Below are 14824 nucleotides of genomic sequence, written 5' to 3'. Positions count from 1 at the left end.
ACAACAATTTTGAGCTCTAAGAATCATAGAAAAAGATCAAGATTTCGAGTGTAAGTCTGTGTGCTTTCTGTGCTGAATGGGTGGGGTATTTATAGGCCCCAACCCAGTTCAAATTTGGAGCTCAAAACTGTCAATTCCCGGAATTCCGGGATCAGGCGGTTGCACCTCCTGACTGGAGCGGTTGCACTGCCTGGCAGAGCTCGAAGACTGAGCCTCTAGGCGGTGCCACCTCTGTCAGGGGCGGTTGCACCTCTCTGCCAGAGCTCGAAGACTGAGCTCGGGCGGTTGCACCTCCTGACTGAGGCGGTTGCACCGCCTGGCAGAGCTCGAAACTTGAGCTCAGGCGGTGCTACCTCTTGTCAGGAGAGGTTGCACCGCCCAGTCTCGCTCGGAGACTGAGCCCTGCGGTTGCACCTCCTGGCTGGGGCGGTTGTACTGCCCAGTCTCCCTGGGAGACTTAGCCCAGACGGTGCTACCTCCTGGCTTGGGCGGTTGCACCTCCCACAGCAACCAGGGTCCGAATGGGTTGATCCATTCGGCCCAATTTGGGTTTTTCAGGGGCCCAATTGCCCCAAGATTAAGCTAATGGGATCACCTCCCATTTTCAACTTAATCATTAGTGCTAACTACGATAAATCCTAAGACAATTTCTGCAGCTTGCTCCGGTGCGTCAATCGCTTCTTCCGGCGAGTTTCCGGCGAACTTCCGTCGATCATCCGATGAACCCTCGGTGATGCTCCTGCGGACTTCCGGCAAACTCCTGGACTTGCGACGATCCACTTGGCGAGTTCCGACGAGCTTCTTTGGCAAGCTTTTGGACTTCTCGGATTTGTTCCCGTAGAACCTCCGACGACTGTCCGAACTTCCGTCGAGCTCTCGAACTCCCAACGTGATCATTGCCATGACTCCGGCGCAACTCCTGTTGCATGTCTTACTTTCATCGTAGTTAATCCTGCACATGTAAAACAGAACTTCGATCGAGACAATTAATATTAAGCATTAATCACGTTGTCCGGCATGTCATTGGTCTCTCGACGCTTTGTCCGATTCTTCGGTGCATCGTCCTCTCTTGCAGCCTATTGCCCAATCGGCCAGTTGTCTCCGCAACTCCAATGTCCTTGGCGCAATATCCGCTCTCCTTGGCCCGATGCCCGAGTCCACGGCCTGAAGCCTTCTGTCGATACGTCGACCGATCCACCGGCCCGACGTCCAATCTTCTGACATGTTCCTTCGGCACAACATGATTTTCCTGCTTTAATTGTCTCATCCTGATCGAAGCATCTTGCGTCACTCAAAACGCAGATTAAATAATAAATATATATCAAGTAGTTTCATCATCAAAATACGAGATTCAACAATCTCCCCCTTTTTGATGATAACAACCACTTGATGACGGAGTTAAACTTAACTCCCGGAGTTTAAACAAACTCCCCCTATCAATATGCCATATTGATAGAACCTTGAATTCAAACTGAATTCAAGTCATTGCAATATTCATCATAAATACTTGCAACTCATCATCATGAACTTATGCATAACATGTCATGTCATCAACATACTTCTCCCCCTTTGTCATCAACAAAAAGGAGAAGTACCAAAATCAAGTGTTTGTGATATTGGTTCAACTCATTGCATGAAAAACATAATATCAAGTTTTATCATCATGCAGTTTTGAAGCCAGAAAATTTAGCAAATGTTACATCATGCTTCGAACATTCAAGCTATCAAGTTTTAGATATACAAGTTTTACAGCATACAAGATAGCACTTTTAGAGCATGCAAGCTAGCAATGTTACAACATTTTAGAACTTGCAAGCTAGCAATTTAGAGATGTTCAAGAAGGCAACTCTTTCTTCTTGAAATATGCAAGTTGAAAGCTAGTAAATTTTTACGATATGCAAGTTTTGCTTCTTGAGATAGGCAAGATAGCACTTTTGCAATTTTTGTTTGGCAAGCTTGTGATGTTCAAGATAACAAGCTCTTTCTTCTCTTTTGAGAAGTGTCATTTTTGCTTTCTTTGCAAAGTGCAAGCTAGCAAAATGCCAAACTAGCAAGAGATAATGTTTTACATGGGGTAAGCAAACAATTTGGCAAGTGTTACATTTGCATCTTCTCTTTAGATGTGCAAAAAAATGAACAAGTTTTTACATTTTCTTGACATTTCAAGCTAGCAATTATCGATGATGTTCAAGATGGCAATTTCTTCTCTTTTGAGAAGTGTAATTTTTTTACCTTTTTCTTGAATTGTGCTAGCAATCTATCTCCCCCTTTGTCATTGTCAAAAAGAAGGGAAAACCCCTTTACATCAATTTCTAAATCATGACAAAGGTAAGTAATCATTCTTATTTGTGCATCATTATAGTTTCAATGCACAAATTCATTAACATTACATTTCATTTTTTTATGCACGATATCGAAAAATTAATCATCATCATGAGCATATCAAACATGATATTCAAGCATTCATGATATATCATTTTGGCAACATGATCATAGATATTCAAACGATGGTATCTAAATGTCAGAATTCATTACATCCTATTATACATGATCATTAACTCCTCATTTGTATTTCATGCATTATTTCATTTCATCTCATAAGAAATATCAAGAAGAGTTATTGGATGATGAGATAACTATTTTATGAATACACGGAATTGTATAAAAATCATATCATAAGTGTTTCATGTATTCATATTATCACATGAAGCATATTATCATTTTTAAGATTCATAACATGAATAACGTTATTACTATTTCATCAAAATCAATTTTGAGATTCACACAATATCATGAAATCATTAATCTCGATAAGATGGGAAAAGCATTTTCTTTTTAAGTGATTCTTTTAACACATCATAAAAACTCATTCATAATTTAAGTGATTTACAAGATATCATAAATGAATTTATCACTTGTATTTCATCAAAATCGAGAACTCTAGAGATAGAAAATGATTGAAGCATTTAACATGATTGAAGCATGATTCATATTTAAAGTGTATCTTATGTCGTAAATACGAATCAAGCATTTGTCAAATCTGAAATCATCCTCAAAATTACATTCAATAAATTCATATATGACAAGCATAGATTTATTGAAAAATCAATAAGATAGAGGATTACATTTCAAGTGTTTATCAATTATAGCATTTCATCACATGGTAAGATATCAATGCGTAAAATTACGATACAAGTTCTTGATATCTTAGCGCATGGTGCAACCATGGCATAATGCAAATTTGACAATCATAGCATCAATTCATATAAGCATTGCAAATATGGCAATCATATCAATTCATATATCTCTTGATGATGTAAGCATGGGATAATCATAGCATAGTGTTTATAGCATCAATTCATATATTTCTTCCCTTTTTTTAAGTGTTTCATCTTAAGTGGTCGATTTCATGTTAGCATGCCTTTTCATTTATGTCAAATGAAAACATGCATCAATTTTTAATGCCACTGTTATTATCATGAAAATCGATAATCCATAATTATCAAGAATCATCATACATAATTTCAAAAATATATACTCATAACTTCAAATTAAACATGATTTAATATACTCAAAATCGAGAAATAACAATGGACATCAACATGACACACATTATTACTTTTTAACCATGATTTCATATTTTCAATTAAAATCATTTCGTTTGTTTATCATAAAATATGCAATATTATCATTTTCAAAATTACTAGCATGATCATAATATATATATATATATATATATATATATATATATATATATATATATATTTTAAACATTAATTCTAAACTAAAAAAGAAAATACATCATGAAAGCATCAAGTAATTTCAAAGTAAATTAGGGGGATTTCGATTACCTCATCATTGAAAGTGGTTAAGGCGTAGTTTGCCACTTCGCCTTTGTTGATTTTCTCCTCGTCTTCGGAGGAGCTCGATTCATCCCAATTTTTGTTCTTCTTCTTGCGTTCAAAGCAAGTAGTTCCGTTCTTTTTACTTTTTAATTTTTGTTTCATTTGTAGTTTAAGTTCACCATCACTTGAGCTTATGCTCGAGTGGTCTTCAAATGTTCTATGTCCCAAATCCTTCCTGTTCTTTGGAAGGTGGTTCTCAAGTTCTTCACGTGCATTGCACGTCATTTCATATGTGATCAATGAACCAATTAGTTCTTCAAGTGAAAAAATATTTAAATATTTTATTTCTTGTAAAGCCGTTACTTTTGAATCCGACTTCTTAGAAAGAGAACGCAAAATCTTGTTCACAAGTTCAGAATTCAAAAAACATTTGCCAAGAGCTCTTAAACCATTGACGACATCCGTAAAACGGGTGTACATGTCACCAATGGTTTCGCTTGGCTTCATTTGAAAAAGCTCGAAATCATGCAGTAAAATATTAACTTTCGAGTCTTTGACTCTACTAGTTCCCTCGTGCGTGATTTCAAGAGTGCGCCAAATATCGAAAGCCGTTTCGCACAAAGAAACCCGATTGAACTCATTTTTGTCCAAAGCGCAAAATAAGGCATTCATAGCCTTTGCGTTTAAAGAAAAATGCTTCTTCTCTAAATCCGACCATTCGATCATTGGAAGAGAAGACTTCGAAAAACCATTTTCGACAAGATTCCAAAGTTCAACATCCATAGAAATAAGAAAGATCCTCATTCGGGTCTTCCAATAGGTGTAGTCCAATCCGTTAAACAACGGTGGACGAAAAATCGAAAAGCCCTCTTGAAAGCCATGAAGAGCCATTTCTCTCGGGTGTAAGTCCGAAATGAGAAATACCGGGCTCTGATACCAATTGTTAGGATCGAGAGCACTAAGAGGGGGGGGGGTGAATTAGTGCAGCGGAAAACTTTCTGCGATTAAAACCGAAAGCTACGTTCGAACGATAAAAATAATTTCTGTATGAAAGTCGATTCTAAGCAAGATTAAAGTCAATCTATGCAGGCAGTTTGCAGCTATGATGAAAACCAGAATATAGGTGCAAATTGAAATCCAACGTTCGTACGAAGAAACTGATTTACGTCTAAATGTTGATTCGTAAATCACTTGATTAGGCAAGACGCAGTTTAAGCAAGAGTATAAAGGCAGTTTGCAGTTATGGTAAAGCTCAAAACGTAAACGCAATCTGCAATATGATGATCGTACGAAAAAGCAGATTTACGTCTAAACGCTGATTCGGAAAGTAAAAGGCTTGAAACCCGATTGTAAAAGCGCAGAAGGCAGTAAGCTTCAGAGGAGGTTTGTAGTAAAGATAATATGCTCAAAGTAAATGTAAACTGAGATTTAGAGTGGTTCGGTCAATCTTGACCTACTCCACTTTTGGCTTCCTCCACCGACGAGGTCACCGACGTCAACTAGAGGCCTTCCTTCAATAGGCGAAGGCCAACCACCCTTTTACAGTTTCACTCCTTTTGACGGGCTTAGGAGACAACCCTTACAGAAATTTTCTCTCCTCTCTTTACAACTCAGAACTTGGAAGAAAAGAGGGAGAAGAACTTTTGGCCTTTACAACAATTTTGAGCTCTAAGAATCACAGAAAAAGATCAAGATTTCGAGTGTAAGTCTGTGTGCTTTCTGTGCTGAATGGGTGGGGTATTTATAGGCCCCAACCCAGTTCAAATTTGGAGCTCAAAACTATCAATTCCCGGAATTCCGGGATCAGGCGGTTGCACCTCCTGACTGGAGCGGTTGCACCGCCTTGTCACGGACAAACTTTGAAACAGGATGTTTGATGTAATGCTTATATCTGTCCGTGTCTGTTGGCATGTTCATGCCTTGTACAGTGTGTACACTGATTCGGAAAGTAAAAGGCTTGAAACCCGATTGTAAAAGCGCAGAAGGCAGTAAGCTTCAGAGGAGGTTTGTAGTAAAGATAATATGCTCAAAGTAAATGTAAACTGAGATTTAGAGTGGTTCGGTCAATCTTGACCTACTCCACTTTTGGCTTCCTCCACCGACGAGGTCACCGACGTCAACTAGAGGCCTTCCTTCAATAGGCGAAGGCCAACCACCCTTTTACAGTTTCACTCCTTTTGACGGGCTTAGGAGACAACCCTTACAGAAATTTTCTCTCCTCTCTTAACAACTCAGAACTTGGAAGAAAAGAGGGAGAAGAACTTTTGGCCTTTACAACAATTTTGAGCTCTAAGAATCACAGAAAAAGATCAAGATTTCGAGTGTAAGTCTGTGTGCTTTCTGTGCTGAATGGGTGGGGTATTTATAGGCCCCAACCCAGTTCAAATTTGGAGCTCAAAACTATCAATTCCCGGAATTCCGGGATCAGGCGGTTGCACCTCCTGACTGGAGCGGTTGCACCGCCTTGTCACGGACAAACTTTGAAACAGGATGTTTGATGTAATGCTTATATCTGTCCGTGTCTGTTGGCATGTTCATGCCTTGTACAGTGTGTAGAGGGGCAGCCGAAGGCTTATAAGTCCCATTTTAGTTGGGTTGGTGGCCTCTTTAGGCTTGTAATGGACCATTTTACCTTTTGTTGTGCCACTGTTCAGAGCTTGTAAAGTCTGTTTGTAATTTGCATTGTCTATGAAGTGTTTTACGGACATGTTTGCTTGTGGATCCCGATTGAGGTGTTCTCTCTTGCCCGTTCTCTCTTTTGTTGGTCCTAAGGGACAATGGGAGTCTTCGGGGAGGCTGACCTTTGCGGACGGACACGCAAGGGAGCCGCACGACTTAGGCAAAACCAGCTAAGTCCGTGTCATATGGTATCAGAGCGGGACAAGCACTCATAGAAACACTTAGCATGCAAACGTGGGGGACCTAGCGGGACTGCGTTGAGGGCAGTCAGCACACGCGCGACCGTTTGGGGGAAAACGGGCATGGGGATGTAGGGAAAAGGAGTCGCTCAGAGGAGCGAGCATCTGAGATTGGCATTCAGAGGAATGGCCAACCCTTCACGCAAGAGACACCACGAGAACAGGCAAGCTTGGAAGAATGTGGAGCGCACAAAGGTTGGGATGGCTGAGTTTGAGCTACGGCTCAACGTTGACAACTATACTTGATGGTGCTCTAGGAAAGCGAGGCGCTTGGCAAGAATGAGACCATGCAAGGTGGAATGAGTTGCTCAACGACCAAAAGAGTTATGCAAAGCTCACAGAGGCGAGGGGAATTGCTAACTCGAAGAATTTGGTACTCATGCATGGGCTTGTATGCGGACGACGGAATGTTCATGGCCATCCCAAGGCGACCGAAAATCGGCGCCATGAAGCATTGAAACTTTCTCTTCGGCATGTGAAGGATACGTCCATCGGAGGCTAAAGTGTGCAACGAGTTCAGCATGTTGCTAGGCCTTGAGGGGTGCAGTGGGGGCTGTATTGACATGGAGTCGCAATCTAGCAAGTGCGTTTGCAGGAGGCAGAATAGTGCACAGTTTGTTCAGCAGATCGGAGTAGTCCAAGGGGATGGTGGTCTCCGAAACGAAGAGAGATGTTGCTCCAACGGGATAGTTATCCAGGAGGGATAAGTCCCGGCTCTCCAGCGGGAGAATCATGTGAGACGGACCTCACATATTGAGGAGGTGTACCTCAACAAACAACAACTCCACGAAGCTCGATGGACTGAGCAAGCGGCGAGGAGTCATCGCATTATCTCGCTTGAGAGAATGCATTGGTGGATGCATTGCGAGATCAAGTGGGGGAGCAACCTGAAGCAACTTAAATGAAGGCACACTTGGAGTCGATGTGGAGATCGGACTCAAGGGAGGGCTGACCCGTGGAATGGTGGGCACGAGGGCCACCATCGGCTCAATGCAAAAACGAGGAGTGGAGCAACTTGGGTGTAACTTGGCGAAGTACCCAAGCTGCATGAAGGGAGCCAGCATAGAAGTTGGACTGTTAGGATCGGAGCGGCACTAAGAGGGGGGGGGTGAATTAGTGCAGCGGATTAAAACTTCAATTTTTAATAAAATCTTTCGTATGATAAGAACGGAACTTGAAAAGTTTAACTTGAAAGCGTATTCTTAAAATTGCGCAGCAAGGGTAATAAGGAACTAAAGTAGTAAGAAGATTTGCAGTAATGTAAATTACAATAATAAAATGCAAACCAGAGATTACGCCGATTTTTAGAGTGGTTCGGTCAAATGACCTACTCCACTTGCGATGCCCCTCTTCGATGAGGCTCCCACCTTCCACTAGCAAATCTCTTGAAATGGAAGGGTAAACACCCCTCTTACAACCTTTTACAAGCAGCTCAACCTCTTACAAATTTTCAATAAGAAAGAAGGAGGAGAACTCTCTAGCAAATTGAAAACAAGACTTGCTAAGACTTTCTAAGACTTTTCTCTCAATCAAAATGCTTCTCAAAAGTTGTTCTCTCAGCTGAGATTAGAGGGGTATTTATAGGCCTCAAGAGGATTCAAATTTTGGGCTCCAAAATTTGAATTCTCTTAGGGTTCCCGGTGCTGGAGGTGCCACCGCCCAGCCAGGCGGTGCCACCGCCCAGCGCTCGGGTGCTGGACGATGCAACCGCCCAACCCAGGAGGTGTCACCGCCCAGCTCTCGGGTGCTGGGCGGTGCCACCGCTAGTCTAGGCGGTGCCACCGCCTAGGCCAAATCAGCTCACTGGTTGAGCTCCAAACTTGGCCCAAACCAGTCCGAACTCGGGCCCAATTAGCCCCTACTTGGGTTATAGGATTAACACCTAATCCTAACTCTAATTAACATGATAACTACAAATTTAAAGACATTTTATAAGCTATTACAAAGTCTGTAAGTCAAGACTTCTTCCGGCGAGCTTTCGGCGAACTTCCGATGGTCTTCCGATAAATTCTCGGAAACCATTCTGCGGACTCCCGACAAGCTCCTAGACTTCATGATTTGATCTTGGTGAGTTCCAACGAGCTTCTTCGGAAAGCTCCGATCATTCTCGGTGAGCTCCGCGAACTTCCAACGAACCTTCCGGCGAGCTTCCGAAAAACCCTTCGGCAACCTCCCTACTCATTCTTGGCTAGTTTCGGCAGCATTCCCGACGAACCTTCGGACTTCCATCGAACTCTCGAACTCGCAATGAATCCTTCGTGCTTGACTCCGACACTTTGTTTTGCTTTATGTCTTCGTCGTTATCGTAGTTAATCCTGCACACACAAGCAAAAACTCTACTCCGATCTAGACAATTATTATAAAGCGAATTGACATTCTGTTGCCCGGCACGTCATTGGTTGGCGCTTCATCCGATTCTTCGGCGCTTCATCCGATTCTTCGGCGCATCATCCTCTCTTGCGGCTTGTTGCCCAATCGGCGGTTGACCTCCGCAACGCCGATATCCTTGGCACAGTTTCGCTTTCCTTGGCCCGATGCCCGACGTTCGAAGCGTTCAGCCATCCAATATCCTAACGTGATCTCTTCCAGCGCAACGTCAATTCCTCCTGCGTCAACTGTCTAAACCTGATCGAGTAGACCTGCATCACTCAAAATACAGTTAAACATCTAAACACAATCAATTAGTTTCATCATCAAAATCTGAGATTCAACAATCTCCCCCTTTTTGATGATGACAACTAATTGATGACTAACGGAGTTAACCTTAACTCCCGGAGTTTAAACAAACTCCCCCTATCAATATGCCATATTGATAGAATCTTGAATTCAAACAGAATTCAAGTCATTGCAATATTCATCATGAATACTTGCAACACATCATCATGAACATATGCATAAAACTTATGCATCATATGTCATGTCATCAACATACTTCTCCCCCTTTGTCATCAACAAAAATGAGAAGTACCACAATCAAGTGTTTGTTATATGGGTTCAACTTATTGCATGAAAAACATAATATCAAATTTTATCATCATGCAATCTAACGATTAAAGATGTGTAAGTTTAACATGCTTGGTCTTCTTGAGATAGCTATTGATTGCTTCTCTTTAGACTACTAGCTAGCAGTTTTCACGATATGCAAGTTGCAAGCTAGCAAATTTTTGCTTCCTTTGCAATGTTTGAGCTAGCAATTTTGCTTCTGTAGCAAGTTAGCATATTTTGCATTTTGAGATAGCAACTATTGGCTTCTCTTTAGACTATAAGATAGCAATTTTTACACTATGCAAGTTTTACTACATACATCTAGCAAAAAAAAATTACGAAAGCAAATACAAGATAGCTTTCTTGTGTAAGCTCATGATTCTTGCTTCTTATTGCAATGTGCAAGTTGCAAGTTTTGCTTCTTTTGCAATGTGTAAGTTTTCAAATTTTGCATCTGGAGCGAGCAATATTTCTCCCCCTTTGTCATTGTCAAAAAGAAAAGAAGAATACAGTTTTGTTGTTCTTTTTCCTTTTACAACGATTTCAAAATCATGACAAAGGATGAATAATCAAGTTATGAATGTCAAGACAATTTTTCATCATGAATATTTTATCATTGCATGCATCATTATCATAAGTTGAAGTATTACATGCATATTTTCGAAAACCTTATATTTCATTCATGCACGATATTGAATAAATCGATCGACATTATGAGGATATCATACATGATACTAAAATTTTTAACTATTTATCAATATTTTGATCATGGTACCAAACAATCATCATTTAGAGCATTCATGATACAAAACATTAAATCAACATTTATCATTTTAGCAACAACTCATAGCATTTTAAATCATGATTTACATCATATGCAATACATCATATGCAATACATAACATCAAAATTAGAAAGCACAAGTATTGCATGCATCATTGTAAATCATAAATGTTTCATGATGGTATAAATTTTGTCAAATTATATCCTACCATGCATGATCAAAACTTCTCCCCGTTTTATCATTGAAAACAAGAAAGAAGTAGGGAAGAGCATAACATTTGTGTAAAATATTTCAATCATTTCAAGGCATTTATATCATAGATATAAAGAAATCATATCATCAAAGATAAGACCATTTGAATACTAAAAGACATGATTCATTTTATCAAATCTCTTCCTTTTATAAATAACAAAAATTGTAGGTGTACAAAGAAGAGATTGTGATTAAAAAAGAATCTCAAGTAGTAAATCCAAGAAATCAAGATCATAATTTAAATACAACCTCATTCAAATTCAAATCATCAAATTCATCAAAATCTCAACATTACTTTCAAGAGATTCAAAATGGTATACATAGATTTATCATAATAATCATCAAGATCAATAAGATAGAGAAAATTAAATTTTCAAGGAAAAAATATTTTTCTCTTTTTAGTTGTTTCAATTCATATGATTTTATTTCATTTATGCCAAATAAAAACATGTATCATGTTTAAAACCGAAAGTGTAGGATTTATTACAACAAAGATCAATAAGGCACTTCCATTATAGTAAAATTCAATAATTCATAAATCGCAAGATTCATCATGCATAATTTTAAAATTTATTAAGCATGATCATTATGCATGACACTAAAACATGGTTTCAAAATGTTTAATATTTTCATTGCACAATTTAATCATTATGCATCATCATATTTTCAAATTCGAACATGCACAATTTCAAAACTATATCTTTTATTTTTCATGCATGATACAAATAACTCAATCATCAATATCGGCATATCATACATGATATTCAAGCATTCATGATAAATCATTTTGGCAACATGATCATAGCTATTCAAATGATAGTATCTAAATGTCAAAATTCATTACATCCTATCATGCATGATCATTAACTTCTTATTTGAATTTCATGCATTATTTTGTTTCATCACATAAGGAATATCAAGAAGAGTTATTGGGTGATGAGATAAATATTTCATGAGTACAAGGAATTGCATGAAAATCATATCATGAAAAGATAATAATAGAAGACACATTTTGTTTTGAAAAATCTCCTCTTAAATAATCAAGAAAAAATCTTAGGAGATCATGATATAGATAAAATTCATTCAATCTTAGAATAAGATATTAATTCAAGCATATAAAATTTCTCAATTCATTATGAATCATAAAAAGAATTGTGGTTCCGAAATATCACGATTCATTTAGAAAAATTTTCTCTTTAGTGCATGATAAGAAGAAATATAGCAATGATACCAATCATAATTCATTTGGATAATAGATGCTAAAAAGGAACATTGAGGATACAAGATCTTGATTTTTATAGAGTAAATCTTAAGTTATAAATCTCAAAAAATCAAGATAAAGCTCATTCAAATTAAAATCATCAAATCAAAATCATTTTCAAGATATTCATAAAAAGATGATAAAATAGATTCATCAAACCAAGAATTTTCAAGAAAAATACTTTTATCTATTTAGTTGTTTCATATAAGTATGCCTTTGTCCTTTTTGTGCCAAAAAATATATATATATCATCAATCATTTAGGATCGAAAAACAAATTTCTTCATAACAACCATCAAGATCATTATGTATAACTTTTAAAATCTCATGCATAAAATGGTATTAAATAATTTAATATTTTCATTCCATCATTTTGCATTTTTATTGAACATAATTTTGAATGATTCTTATAGATAACTAAAACTTCTTTAGTTTTAATTTATATGATTAACTTTATCTTAGCATGCTCAAATTTTGTTCATATGTCAAAACCATACATCATATTTGAAAACCAAAGACAAGGTTAAAAAAATAAAAAAATCATCAAGCCTTCCTTTCAAAAGTCATGCATCGTCATTGAAAATAAGTATAGAAATCGTGAAAAGACACATTCTTGCTTCTCAAGCACATACATAAGATTAATCTTACTAGGTGTATAAGCATTAGATTTATATCTAACATTTTATTGCATTAACATAACACATGTAATTTTCAAGAAAATTAATCCTAAACTAAATTAAAAATAACTCATGAAAGTATTATGTAATTTCGAAATAAATTAGGGGGATTTCGATTACCTCATTTTTGAAAGTGGTTGAGGCATAGTTTGCCACCTCGCCTTTCTTGATTTTCTCCTCGTCTTCGGAAGAGCTCAATTCATCCCAATTTTTATTCTTCTTGCGTTCAAAGCAAGTAGTTCCATTCTTTTTTCTTTTTAATTTTTGTTTCATTTGTAGTTTAAGTTCATCATCACTTGAGCTTATGCTCGAGTGGTCTTCATGTGTTCTATGTCCGAAATCCTTCCTGTCCTTTGGAAGGTTATTCTCGAGTTTCCTTTTTGTCACATTGTTCATTTCGTAGGTCATTAGAAACCAATAAGTTCTTCGAGCGGGAATGTTTTAAGGTCCTTGGCCTCTTGAATGGCCGTAACTTTTGGATCCCAACATTTTGGAAAGGATCTTAAGATTTTAGTGACTAGTTCAAAATTAGAAAAACTTTTACCAAGAGCTTTGAGTCCATTGATGACATCCATGAAATGGGTGTACATGTCTCTGATGGACTCACTTGGTTTCATCCGGAAAAGTTCGTAAGAATGCATAAGAGTATTGATTTTGGACTCTTTCACTCGGCTAGTGCCTTCATGAGTGACCTCTAGAGTTCTCCAAATATCAAAAGCCGAGTCACACATCGAAATGCGATTAAATTCATTTTTGTCAAGTGCACAATATAAGGCATTCATAGCCTTTGCATTTAGAGAAAACATCTTCTTCTCCAAATCATTCCAATGGTTCATTGGAAGAGAAGAAATTTCAAATCCATTTTCGACTATGTGCCATAAATTCAAATCCAAAGAAAGTAAGAAAACTCTCATTTGAGTTTTCCAATAAGTGTAGTCCGTCCCATTGAAAAAGGGAGGACAAATGAGAGAGTGACCCTCTTGAAAGCCGTAAAGAGCCATTTCTATTTGGGTGTTAAACCAAGGTAGAAAAACGTGGCTATGATACCACTTGTTAGGATCGGAGCGGCACTAAGAGGGGGGGTGAATTAGTGCAGCGGATTAAAACTTTGATTTTTAATAAAATCTTTCGTACGATAAGAACGGAACTTGAAAAGTTTAACTTGAAAGCGTATTCTTAAAATTGCGCAGCAAGGGTAATAAGGAACTAAAGCAGTAAGAAGATTTGCAGTAATGTAAATGACAATAATAAAATGCAAACCAGAGATTACGTCGATTTTTAGAGTGGTTCGGTCAAATGACCTACTCAACTTGCGATGCCCCTCTTCGATGAGACTCCCACCTTCCACTAGCAAATCTCTTGAAATGGAAGGATAAACACCCCTCTTACAACCTTTTACAAGCAGCTCAACCTCTTACAAATTTTCAATAAGAAAGGAGGAGAACTCTCTAGCAAATTGAAAACAAGACTTGCTAAGACTTTCTAAGACTTTTCTCTCAATCAAAATGCTTCTCAAAAGTTGTTCTCTCAGCTGAGATTAGAGGGGTATTTATAGGCCTCAAGAGGATTCAAATTTTGGGCTCCAAAATTTGAATTCTCTTAGGGTTCCCGGTGCTGGAGGTGCCACCGCCCAACCAGGCGGTGCCATCGCCCAGCGCTCGGGTGCTGGACGGTGCAATCGCCCAGCCCAGAAGGTGTCACCGCCCAGCTCTCGGGTGCTGGGCGGTGCCACCGCTAGTCTAGGCGGTGCCACCGCCTAGGCCAAATCAGCTCACTGGTTGAGCTCCAAACTTGGCCCAAACCAGTCCGAACTCGGGCCCAATTAGCCCCTACTTGGGTTATAGGATTAACACCTAATCCTAACTCTAATTAACATGATAACTACGAATTTAAAGACATTTTATAAGCTATTACAAAGTCCGTAAGTCAAGACTTCTTCCGGCGAGCTTTCGGCGAACTTCCGACGGTCTTCCGATAAACTCTCGGAAACCATTCTGTGGACTCCCGACAAGCTCCTAGACTTCACGATTTGATCTTGGTGAGTTCCAACGAGCTTCTTCGGAAAGCTCCGATCATTCTCGGTGAGCTCCGCGAACTTCCAAC

The sequence above is a fragment of the Musa acuminata genome, chromosome BXJ3-8 (genome assembly GCF_036884655.1).
Source record: "Musa acuminata AAA Group cultivar baxijiao chromosome BXJ3-8, Cavendish_Baxijiao_AAA, whole genome shotgun sequence".
NCBI classification, from domain to species: Eukaryota; Viridiplantae; Streptophyta; class Magnoliopsida; order Zingiberales; family Musaceae; genus Musa; species Musa acuminata.
The sequence above is the reverse complement of the archived record's forward strand: the minus strand, read 5'-3'. Positions refer to the sequence as shown.